General features: G+C 45.1%; 1 pseudogene; it reads left to right on the top strand.

Moving 5' to 3' along the window:
- Positions 1 to 209: 209 nt before the first annotated feature.
- Positions 210 to 5,208, top strand: LOC125137373 (basic proline-rich protein-like; annotated as a pseudogene).
- Positions 5,209 to 12,412: the final 7,204 nt, after the last annotated feature.

Here is a 12,412-nt window from a genome sequence, read left to right as displayed (position 1 = left end):
AATAATCTAATAAATCGGCCTTGGTGGTAACAATGGACTTTTTTTTTTTTTTTTTGCGTAGTTTGCTATTTTCGAAGGACTTTTGCCTATTACTATCTCAATTAATCCTCCCATAACCCTTGAGATAGGGATTGTTGTATTTCCTTTGCTGATGAGCAAATAGGGGTTTGGAAGCCTTGAAGACAGGTCCAAGGTCACATAGCTAGAAGATGGCAGAGCTACGTGGACACAACTTTTATCTCCAGGACAAAGTTTTTACCCCTGCCCTGCACATGCCGCCAGAGAGGTAAGGAAACAGGACTAGAGGAGTATGAAAGAAAGAAAGGAAAAGGAGGAAGAAATCCTTGTGGAGATGTGGACCAAACCTAGAAGCTCAGAGACGGGCTGAGAAGTTCGTTCGCATCAGTGATCTCGCTAGGCGTGCCTGAAAAATGTCACGTTCCTCAGTCCACTTGCCCGTCTCCCTGAATCTGACAGCCTGCCTGGGAGTACCGTGTACTCCTCATGGGTTGGGTCCAAGCTGTTTGCTCCTTTGTCGCTCCCACAGTGCTTTGCTATGCTCAAACGAGGCACTCAGAAATCGTTGTTGAGTGAATGAATGGCATTCTTCAGACGCTGGACTTATGGCCTCATTGTTCTCCCGATGGGCTGTGATTGTATCTGTGCCAGGGTCGGCCACCCACACCCATCTGAATCCCACAGGCCCCCTCTGCAAATTACTTTTTGCCTTTCTCCTTTTCTTTTCTTTCTTTTTTTTTAAAGCCCCATTACTCAGGCTGGAGAGTTCTCTTGTTAAAAAGATGGTTGGAATTTGGCCTAGCGTTTATGTGGCTTGCTAAAGATGTAGGATCTGCTTTTGGTGGATTTCCAAGTGTGCAATCCATCCAAGCAGCTGAAAATCACAACAAATGGAGTTCAGAAAGCATGCAAAGGCGAGACATGATGGTATAATGGAAAAAACAACAGCCTGGGAGTGAGACAGACCTGGGCATGGATCCCAAATCTGCCATTTGCTAGCCAGGTCCCTCCTTGCAAATCATCTCCCTGAGCCTCAGTTTCTTTTTCTGCACAATGGGACTCTAGCTAATGCTTCTTCTCTGTAGGCAATTCAGAGATAACGTATATAAAATGCCTCGCCTGATGCCTGGTGCTTCCTGGATATTATTTCCCTTTCCTTGTTCACAAGTTCAGGCAGACATTGGCCCCATTGAAGATGATATGTGATTCTGCCCAAAGAACCCATGCAGTTCAATTCCTCACTGGCGGTTGTTGAGTCACGTGTCCTTTCATGCCTTGTTAATGTCACCGGTTCATGTTGAGAACTGTGGAGACCTGCCTGTTATCCACTATGAACACAATTCACAGGGGCTACGACTTCCTTTACCCAGCAGTCCGGGGTCTGTTCAACTCTCAGAAATCTGGGGGATGGCTGCGCTGCCCCATTTCACCTCCTCCTGCTCTCTTCAATTGGGAAGCTCTTTTTCTGATGAGAGGCAGGGTGATCTTCCTCTCCAGGATGCTGCAGCTGTTCATCAGTTTCCATCAGCAGTGGGAAATATGCTGAGCTTGAGAAGAGATTGGGGCTGGCCACCGGCTGTAGTTTTCCTTTCTTTCAGAGGCATGAGGCGACGTTGTAGAATGACTCCAGGTGACAGAGAGACTGGCAGCTGAATCCTCCTTTTGGATTTCAGCTGCATCACGAGCAGACGACACTTCATTTCTTTGGGGCTGAGTTTCCCCCTCAGTGGGGCTAATAAAACCTAATTTTTGGGGCTTGGAGAGGAGTAGAACCTGGGAGTGAGAAGGTGTTCAGGAAATAATGGAGGTAATTACTTTTATTGTTTTCATGAAATTATTTATTGTATCCATGAGTGTAGTTGGTAACCGCCCCTGTATTGTGATTTTTACCAAGGACCGGCAGGCAGCAGAAGGCCCCATTATTGTCCAGGGGTCCACAGTTCTTACAAGTTTTCTGTAACTGGTCATTTTGATTGAGTTACAGTATGAGAGGGAACCTCCTCAGCTAGGTACCAGGTTAGAAAGGATTTGTTGATTGGATCAACCAATTGCCATCTCTTGTCACCTAGCAGGAAGTAGCCTTTCAGAAAGGGGACACAGAGCAAGTGTACTTGGAAAGAGGCTGCTGAGAAATGGTGGAAGGAACAGTGTCGCCAGGTGAAATTCTTTGGTGGGGAACTCAGGGCAGGGGGATAGGGATGGAGTGTAGGAGGCAGTGAAAACGTTAGAGCTACAGATAAATAAATCCATTAAACTAAAGGCATGAAGCATGAGGGTCTCCTCTGTGCAGCCACTGTGCCAGGTGCCAGCAAAGAGACTTTTCGCTAAGATGGCTTCTGTTCTCAAGGTGCTTACCACCTAGTGAACAAACTGTGAATGCAAGTCAGAGGAAGCTAACCACTTAGGCAGGTATGATGCAAAAACTATAGGTAGTTAAATAAGTGAGTTCTCACTTGTAATAGGGGCAATTAAAATGGCTTTCTTGAAGAGGTGACATTAGAAGGACCTGGAAATCTAAAGAGGACAATTACCAAATTCTTCCTATTTCATAGTCTTACCGGAGGGTAGGCTGAAGTGCTTAGGCTTTCTAGGGGTACAGCGGAACCTCTTGATGGGTTCACAGCTCTGTGTTCATGTGCAAAGTGAAATGGAGAATCTAAGGAGCTATTTGGACCACTCGAGTCAGTTTTTGAGGCAATATTGGAAACTTCACTTGAATGATCCAGGTCGTGGTCAATTTCTTCCTTCTTTACTCTGTTTCCCCCAGGACTGTTCCTATTGGTGAACAGAATGATATAGGTAAATCTTGTCAAGTTAGTGCCTTTGCCTGATCCCCAAACTCAGCATCTATTTCTTTGGGGAAAGCCTAATTTTGGGATGGAGGTTTTGTAGGTAGGACCAGGGAAGGTTTCTCTCCTGTGGCAATTATTAGCATTCTGGTGTCGTCTTAGGATACAGGACATGGATGGACAAAGACACCAGTGATCTGCCCCTTGCCTGCCTCGCTACATCTATATGGTACCACTTTTCTACCCTCCTCACTAAGTCTTCGCTACACTGGCCTCTTCTCAGGTTTTGGAATACACAATGCTCTTTCCTGTCTCAGGCCTTTGCTTGTTCTCTTCTCTCAACCTGGAATACCTTTTTGCACACTTAACCAAATTCTGCTGTCTTGCAGCCCTTGTTTTAAATATCACATCCTGAAAAGACGTGTCAGTCTAAATCAGGTTCTTCATGTTACTCTCTTTCATGAGGGTCCTGGCACTTGTCCTTTATGGCATTTTAGATTTATGATGATATGTTTACTTGGTTTCTTACTTAGCACTATCTCCTCTTCTAGACTATGAGTTCCACAAAGATAGGGAACATATCTATATTTTCACCCCTGTTGCATAAGCATCCACACAGTGCCTATAACACAGTATATACTTAATCCCTAATTATTATTTACTATATGAATGAATAGATCATGCAGTTGTTGATCAGGAAGAGACCTTAGCAGACACTTAATGTAAAAGCTACTCTTTCTTAGAAGATATTGAAACCAAAGATGCAATGCGACTTAATCAAAGTTAAACGGATGAAAAGGTAGTTGGGCAGAACTAGAGTGAGTAACTGGATTTCCTGAATCCCACACCAGTGATTTTTCTGTTAGATATTTTCAGAGGTAGCCTAATATGGTGATTAAGAGTGAAGATTCTGAAGTCATTTGCTGTATGACTATGGGCAAGATGCCTAACTCCTTAGCACTTCAGTTTTCTTATCTCTATGAATGAGGGTAAGAGGTTACCCATCTCCTAGAGTGGTCATAAGAAATAAATGAGATAATCTAGGTAAAGCACTCATGGAGAGTGCTCAATAAATCTTAGCCGTCTTCGTTATATCACACCCCCACCCCCACCACCATCACCACCACCATCACCACACCATTATCACCACCATTGCCACCACCCCCATCATCACCACCATCGCCACGACCACCATCACCACCATCACCACCCCCATCATCACCACCACCATTGCCACCACCCCCATCATCACTGCCATCGCCACCACCCCCATCATCACCACCATCGCCACCACCACCATCACCACCCCCATCATCACCACCCCCATTGCCACCACCATTGCCACCACCCCCATCATCACCACCATCGCCACCACCACCATCACCACCCCCATCATCACCACCCCCATTGCCACCACCATTGCCACCACCCCCATCATCACCGCCATCGCCACCACCACCATCACCACCACCATCATCACCACCATTGCCACCACCCCCATCATCACCACCATCACCACCATCATCACCACACCATTATCACCACCATTGCCACCACCCCCATCATCACCACCATCGCCACCACCACCACCACCACCACCATCACCACCCCCATCATCACCACCACCATTGCCACCACCATTGCCACCACCCCCCATCATCACTGCCATCGCCGCCACCACCATCACCACCATCACCACCCCATCATCACCACCACCATTGCCACCACCCCCATCATCACCACCACCATTATCACCACCATTGCCACCACCCCCATCATCACCACCACCATCACCACCATCGCCACCACCGCCATCATTACCACCCCCATCATCACCACCATCGCCACCATTGCCACCACCCCCATCATCACCACCATCATCATCACCACCATCGCCACCACCGCCATCATCACCACCCCCACCACCCCCATCATCCACCACCACCATTATCACCACCATGCCACACCCCCATCATCACCACCCCCATCATCACCACCATCGCCACCATTGCCAACACCCCCATCATCACCACCACCATCACCACCATCGCCACCACCGCCATCATTACCACCCCCACCACCCCCATCATCACCACCACCATTATCACCACCATTGCCACCACCCCCATCATCACCACCCCCATCATCACCACCATCGCCACCATTGCCACCACCCCCATCATCACCACCATCACCACCCCCATCATCACCACCATCATCATCACCACCATTGCCACCACCCCCATCATCACCACCACCATCACCACCATCGCCACCACCGCCATCATTACCACCCCCACCATCATCACCACCACCATTATCACCACCATTGCCACCACCGCCATCATCACCACCACCGCCACCACCGCCATCATTACCACCCCCACCATCATCACCACCACCATTATCACCACCATTGCCACCACCCCCATCATCACCACCATCACCACCATCACTACCATCACCACCCCCATCATCACCACCATCGCCACCATCCCCATCACCCCCATCAACACCACCACTACCACCACCATCATTACCACCACCATCATCACCACCATCGCCACCATCATCATCTTGACACAATGAGGGTATTTTCAGATGACAAGTGACATCATTTTAAGGTGGACAGACAAAGAGGATGAGTAGTATTCATGGCATTTTATTGCCCTAAAACCCCAAGGTCCTAGAGGCAACGGGAGCTGCAGTTGTATGTCCTTTCTTTAGCTGGTGAGGTGTTTAGAAATGAAAAAACAGGTGTATTTAAAGAAAAGCACATGAAATTTGTCCACGGATAGATGCTCATTTAGAAAACACCTCTGGTTGGACATGTAGAAACCACTCCGTGGTCAATCAGGGGCACAAGTTTTTGCCGGCAATGAATGGCCGTCTCTTTTTGGCAGTCCCGCCCATGGTTTGGGTGACCATGGCGCTGACTGGATTAGAGGAGCCATCATGCTCCCACACAATGGAAGGGACACATGCTCCAAGTGGCTCCAACTGGGTAGCAGCCTCTTTGCAACCTGCCTTCAGAGATGATGACCCGATAATAAGGTGCGGGCAACAGCAGCACATGCTTATTGAGTCCTTTCTTCTCACATGCCAGGCACTGTTCTAGGTCCTTGACTTCCATCCACACTCAATTGTTTCAGCAGTTCTGTTAGGTGGGCCCTCTTTGCTGACACTGAAAACACTGTGACACAGAGAATGTTAATACACCACCCAAGGTCACATGTGGCATGAGCATGTGGCAAATGATGGGTCTGAAGCCAGGTGTCTGATGCAGAAGTGCCCATGCTCTCGGTAACTGGGTGATCCTACCTCATGCAGCACAGATGGACGAGGCAACAGGGGGGATTATTTGAAGCCCAAATACTCAGATGGGCTGAGATGGTTTGACGCTAACTTGATGGTTGCACAGAAGAATCTTCTTTGCATCCTGAGGCATTTGGCACTGCGGATGCCTCCGTCTCCATCTGTCTGTCTGTCTGTCTGTCTCTATTTATGTCTCTTTTATCTTGCTCTTGCTCCCCCTCACCCTCTCTCCCTCTCCCACCTCTTTCTCCTGCCTTCTCTCTGCCTCGTTCAGAGCTAAAGGCTCCTATCTACCTGTAGACCAATAACTGACACGTTCGGCAGAGGTGTCAACAAACAGCAAATTCACGAACCTTCAAATTGAAATTGCTGTCTGTGAGTAACCGAAGATAGGTTTAAGAACTGTTTTCTTTTTCCCCTTCCTCCAACTCTCTGCAAATAGACTCTAGCCCAGGGTTGGTGCCTTGTTCATGCAATGCTTTTTGCTGCTTTAAAGGAGAGAAAGGAGGTAAGATTTCAAAGCCCTGAAAGCAAGCAATAGTCACAACAACAACAAAAATCTATTCTCTCCAGCCATAAACATGTAATAAATCACTCATACAAAGTGCCTAACGTTGAGCTGAAAGTTGGCGGCTGCTCTACCTTGTTTCTTGGGCTGGGTGGTGAGAAATCCTACGCTGGTGTCCCTGCTTTTGAGAGGACTAGGGTTACATGTGGTTGTCTACATTCAGAATGTCACCGTTTCATTGATGGGATTCTGGAGACGTGCTCATCCCCGCTCTTTTGCAGAATCCCAGGGTTTGCTTTGTCAATATGAGTCTGATCTAGTCTTCAGTTTTAAGATGAGAAAATCATCCACCTCTGGGTGGGTCTCGATTTCTCTCAGTTTTTCAAGTATACGACTTAACCATTTTCATGATTTTGGAATTACATGGTGACAGGCTGAACTTTTTTTTTTTTTTTTTTTGTGGAGGATGGTGAAGGACATAATTACCCAAGTTTCAGGAAATATCTGGCATTTCATGAGGGGAAATGTCAACATTTGGTACATCTGATGATTTCATTTTATATGTGTGAAAACAGAGGCAAATGTCTGTATTTGAGGAGAGTAATTGTATAGCTCTGTGTCTGTACTTTTCTCCAACACACTGTTAAAATAATAATTAAGCCTCCACACCTGTTAGACTGCAAAAAAATCCTCTTCTCAGGAAACAGTGCCTTTCAAGAAGCTCAGAGTATCGCTGAGACGAGGACAAAGAGGATCAGAACCCTCCTGTCTCTGCTTCCGTTTCCCTCTTATTCTTTTCCTTTCTCTATTCGTTCTCCTTCCCCTTCTGCCTCTTCTCATCGCCCTCTCCTTCATCCTCATCCTTTCTTTAAAAGCTCTTTCTTGACCCTGGAACATTAGTTCAGCTGGGGTATCTCTGAGTCAGACTGGGATTCAGCACCTTCCTTTAAGTTTCTTGAGCCACGTGGAATTTCAAGTGGGCTTTGAAGGACAAAAAAAGAGAGTAATGGGTAAGGAGACTAAACAATCACCAGCACCAAGAACAGCATCCTTACTTTCATCGGCCCCAGGCGGGGGCTGGGCCTGGAGGAGGAAAGTAATCAACCAGCAGATATTTCCTGAGCATCTCCTATGTGCAAGGCATTCGGTGAGGTCCCTCGGAGGCACCCTCTCTACCTTTGGCCACCTGATGGGGTTGTTTGTTGCAGAACGAAGAGCCCTCCCATATACCAGGGATGGACTAAACACCTGGTAAGAACCGGCTGATTAATTTCTCCAATACCCTTCTACGTTCGTTTCACAATTCTTCAAAGACCCATGGGAGGGGAGAAAGAAAAATCTAGTTCAGTGTTCACCACTGGACCATCTGTTGTCTCACCAGAAAATAGAATATTCCCTTTTTTTCCCAGTAAATTTACATATTCTCCATAAGACGTTAGTTTCCTAATTTCCAAACTGGGAATAATAAAAGTACCACACTCCAGGTGAAATACTTAGGGCCAAACCTGTTATGATATTCAATAATTGTGAGCTACTATTACTGTTGTTATAGCCAACAACAATAATAACGGCTTCCTAGAATTTACGTCACCAATTTGACGTAAATACTTTTACAACTCCACGCTTCCTCTGATGGTGGCCGAGGTGCCATCTAAGTGCAACTGAGAAGGTTGGACACAAGGGGTCAAGGATGGGCATTGTTTTAGGAATGTAGCAAAAAAAGATTCAGCAGGCATTTTTTTTTTTAATTGTAAGCAAGTATTTTTTTCACACCAGTCCTGTGTACATGGAGTTTTATGTCTTTTCTTCAACTTGCAAACTGATCATTTCCCAGAAACTAGACTCCTGTAACAGTTCATTAAAAAAACATCTCTGCCAGGCAAGCCACTAAGTTGCATCTTGCATTTTTCCTTTTATCACAAGCAGATCCTTTTCAAGATCAGATGTTCCTGATATAGGTAACAAGGTCATTGAAGGGAGAATGAAAGAGCAGAGAGAGAGAGGAAGGAAAACTGGTGCCTGTGAGAAGATGATTTTCTTTTTTTTTTTTTTTTGTCTTTTCCAAATTTCTTGGGCCGCTCCCGCGGCATATGTACGTTCCCAGGCTAGGGGTCTGATCGGAGCTGAAGCTGCCAGCCTACGCCAGAGCCACAGCAACGCAGGATCCGAGCCGCGTCTGCAACCTACACCACAGCTCACGGCAACACCGGATCGTTAACCCACTGAGCAAGGGCAGGGATCGAACCCGCAACCTCATGGTTCCTAGTCGGATTCATTAACCACTGCGCCACGATGGGAACTCCAAGATGATTTTCTATCACAAAAAACGCAGCTCCATTTGCGACAGGTCTGTTCTGAATATAACCACATGGTTTTCACCAACCTAATGCCTACGTGGGGGCAGGAGACATGGCGGTGTCCAAGGACCATTTGCTGATAGATATTCACAAGGCTATTTTCCAAGATCTTAAATAAACTTGCCAACTTTGGTCCGATTTCTGCCCTCAGTTCCACCTCAAGTGTACTTCCTTTTGGTGAGATGATGGGATGATTCTATAGTACTTGGAAGGCGTAGTAGCCAAGAAGCTTGGCTTTGGAGCCAGGCTCCCTGCTCTAGAGCTTGGACCTCACTAGCTTGTTAACCAGTGTGATTATAGGCATCTTACGAGGTGCCCTGAGCCTCAGTGTCTTTACCGGTAAAATGGGGTAATAAGAATTCCTACCCGGCAGAGATGACGTAATGCATGCAAAGTGCTCAGAGCAGTGCCCAGCTCTCAGTAAGTGCTGTGGAAATACTTGCTCGGCTATGGCATCTTTTCCTATGTGCCAGGCACTTTGGTAACTATTTCACATCTAACATATCATTTTCTCCTTACTTCTATCTGGTTGTCTTTACATCATGTCCAGTTGCAGTCTTCTCCTTAGAAAGGCATCTGCATGAGCTACTTTATCTTCCTCCTAGCACTTTTCAGGGCCTGAAGTCACTTTCGCCATTTCTTGGGTTGTACGTTTATTGTGTCACTCTCTGCACTGGGATGTAAGCTTAATGAGGGCAGAGATGCTGTCTGTTTTGTTCAACATGTGACTCCTGGTGCCCGGCCTGGCACATAGTAGGTGCTCGTAAATACTGACCGATGAACTTGATTCTTCTGCTTAAGTGGTGATATCCCTAAGACCATTAGCCATCCCCATGTGAACTTGGTTTCCTCACTGTCTCCAGCCTGCCATTCATCTTATTCCTCTTAAAGTGTGGCACCAAGAACCAGGCGCCCTGTACCAGATGTGATCTTGTCAGCTCCGCAGCTGCAGACACCATCCTTCTCAGGAAGATGGGCTGCTATGTTGTCTTCCCAGGCTGAGACTCAAGCACTCTATTCACTTCTGTCTTAACCAGAGGGCACACATCAGCTCCTGGCCAACCAAACCTTTGTGGAGCAAAGTTTTTCTTGCAATTGTTTCAACTAGTACAATTGACCACGTGGGACTTTCAACCTTGTTAAATTAAGTTTCTTTGGCTCTGTCCCCAAGGTTCTCTTTGTCAAGCTATCTTAGAATTTTTGTTCTGACATCTATTGTATGAAATTTGCCTCTTATCTTCATGTAGCCATATCTAGTTAATCAGCATGATTTACATACATTCCTTCAAGGAGCTGGTGAACCTGTAGAGCCTGATGGAGCTTGTGGCACCCAAAGTCGCCATCGCATATTGACATAAAAAAGAAACGATCCAAATTACTTAGAGTGACAGCTAGTGTAAAGTCCTTAGCATGCGTGAGGTCTTGTTCTAAGGATTTTGAATGAATTAGATGATTTAATCCTCACAAGAACCCTACAAGGTAACCACCATTATCATCACCAGGTATACCTGGAGGAATAACAAATATGAAAGCAACTAAATAATTTACCCAAGATTCTTAGACAGAGTTAGGATTCAACCCAGGGAGAATTTGACCTGGTGTTTTTCACTCTCCCCTACCCTGTGCCCACTGCTGTATATACTACCCCATTATTCCATTCTTCCTGGTTATAGTGATTTTTACCTATTAGCAATCTTAAATCTATCATCTTATTTGCAATGAAAACTTGGGACATTTTCCTTAGTGTTTTGATTAAAGCAAGATTTACTCTGTTTTATGGCATTTCCTTGATATTGTTCGTGGGCAATAATTGAAGGGACCAAAATATGTTCCCAAGGCTGGAGCTGGTTTACTGTGAACTGGCAGACACCTCCTTAGATGAATCAGAGGCACTTTTTTTTTTTTTTGTTGTTGGTCTCAAAGAGGTCATTTTTTTTGTGTGGGTGTCTTGATGTCATGAATGACATAGGAATCATGACTTTAAATGCTTCTACTTAAAGGCTTATGTTGAGCATCAAATGTATTAAAAAATGGTCTGCGGCATCGGCACCATTCTAATACCTTTGCCCATCCATCTTCTTGTCTTTGTGGATGGCCATGAACAGTTTCTTGGCTTCAAAGACCTCTGAGGGCCTGGTGATATTTACCGTAACCCACCTTAAGGGGCTTATTCAGATCAAGAGTGCTGAGTGGTCAAAAACTCAGTTGAGACCAATGAAATAGCATTTGTTTGTTGGGCCCAGGGCTCGAACCCTTGTGTGTGGTTCTTTAAACAGCTGGGTGTTGGTCAAGTAAGTGACCAGTGGAATTGCCATCTCCAGAGTTCCCTTTAACCTAGAAAATCCTTGTAAGTTGCTCTTCCGCTACAGCTAATAGTCAAAGGTAAAGAGCTGAAGTCAATCAAATATGGATCATACACTCTTTCTCAGAGTATAGCAAGCAGGGTGATTTTAGATGGTACAAGATGAATATGTGTATTTTTATTTTAAGAGTTATATTGAAAAATGTATCATTAGTTTACCAAACAAGTGATCTCATAGTTATTATCCTTTAGGATTAGGCAAGTAACAAAAAAGTGAGTCAATTTGAATTTCATTTAAAGAAAAACGTTCAGTAAAAAACAATATTCGTAGTTTGCAGATTAGCAACGATTGTGAAAGTGATATGTAAATGACTGAGATTTGGAGAATATTGAGCTAATGCAATGTTAATTAAAAAGGTAATGTTATGTATGTAAATGCTGCTAAAAGTTTTTCATGCTCATTATGTTTTCAGAGCTCAAATTGGGCATGTAGTCACAGTGGATGCAGTTTTTCATGGCAGGAAGAAGCATTGATAGACTGGAGCAGTAAGGCAATAACCATGGTAAATCCTAGAGGGACATTGCTCCTTGATAGCATGATGGGTAGGATCTGGTAATGAAACACACACACACATGCGGGAATAATTAACTGCTACTCATTGTTTAAATCAAATAATTCCATGTTTTTATCTCTTAGTGTGAAACCCTCCCGTTCCCAATATTAGCTTTTAAATTACAAAGTAATCTAGTTTTTCTGTAACAAATAAAAATCATGCAAATTAAGACTGCCTTGACTTCTGAACTCTGCTGTCATCTATGCCACTGTGTCAGTCAGCTCTTGCTGTGTAACAAACCACCCCAAGATTTAATGGTCAAATACAATGATTTTTTTTTATTTTATTTTTTTAGCTCTTAATTCTGTAATTTGGGCTTGTCTCGCCTGAGTTCATGTACACATTTGCAGTGAGCTGATGGTTAGGTAGGCACTTTGATTTTGGGTCTTGCAGGCTGTCACCTGGAATGAGGAGATGGCTGGGCTACACGTCTGTCTCTCACCATCCATCAGGCTACCATGGCTTGTTCTCTTGGTGGATAGAACACAGAAAAGGGCAAGATCTCTTGA

Source organism: Phacochoerus africanus, chromosome 10, assembly GCF_016906955.1.
Source record: "Phacochoerus africanus isolate WHEZ1 chromosome 10, ROS_Pafr_v1, whole genome shotgun sequence".
Taxonomy (NCBI): domain Eukaryota; kingdom Metazoa; phylum Chordata; class Mammalia; order Artiodactyla; family Suidae; genus Phacochoerus; species Phacochoerus africanus.
Note: the sequence above shows the minus strand (reverse complement) of the source record. Positions and strands in the feature narration are given on the sequence as shown.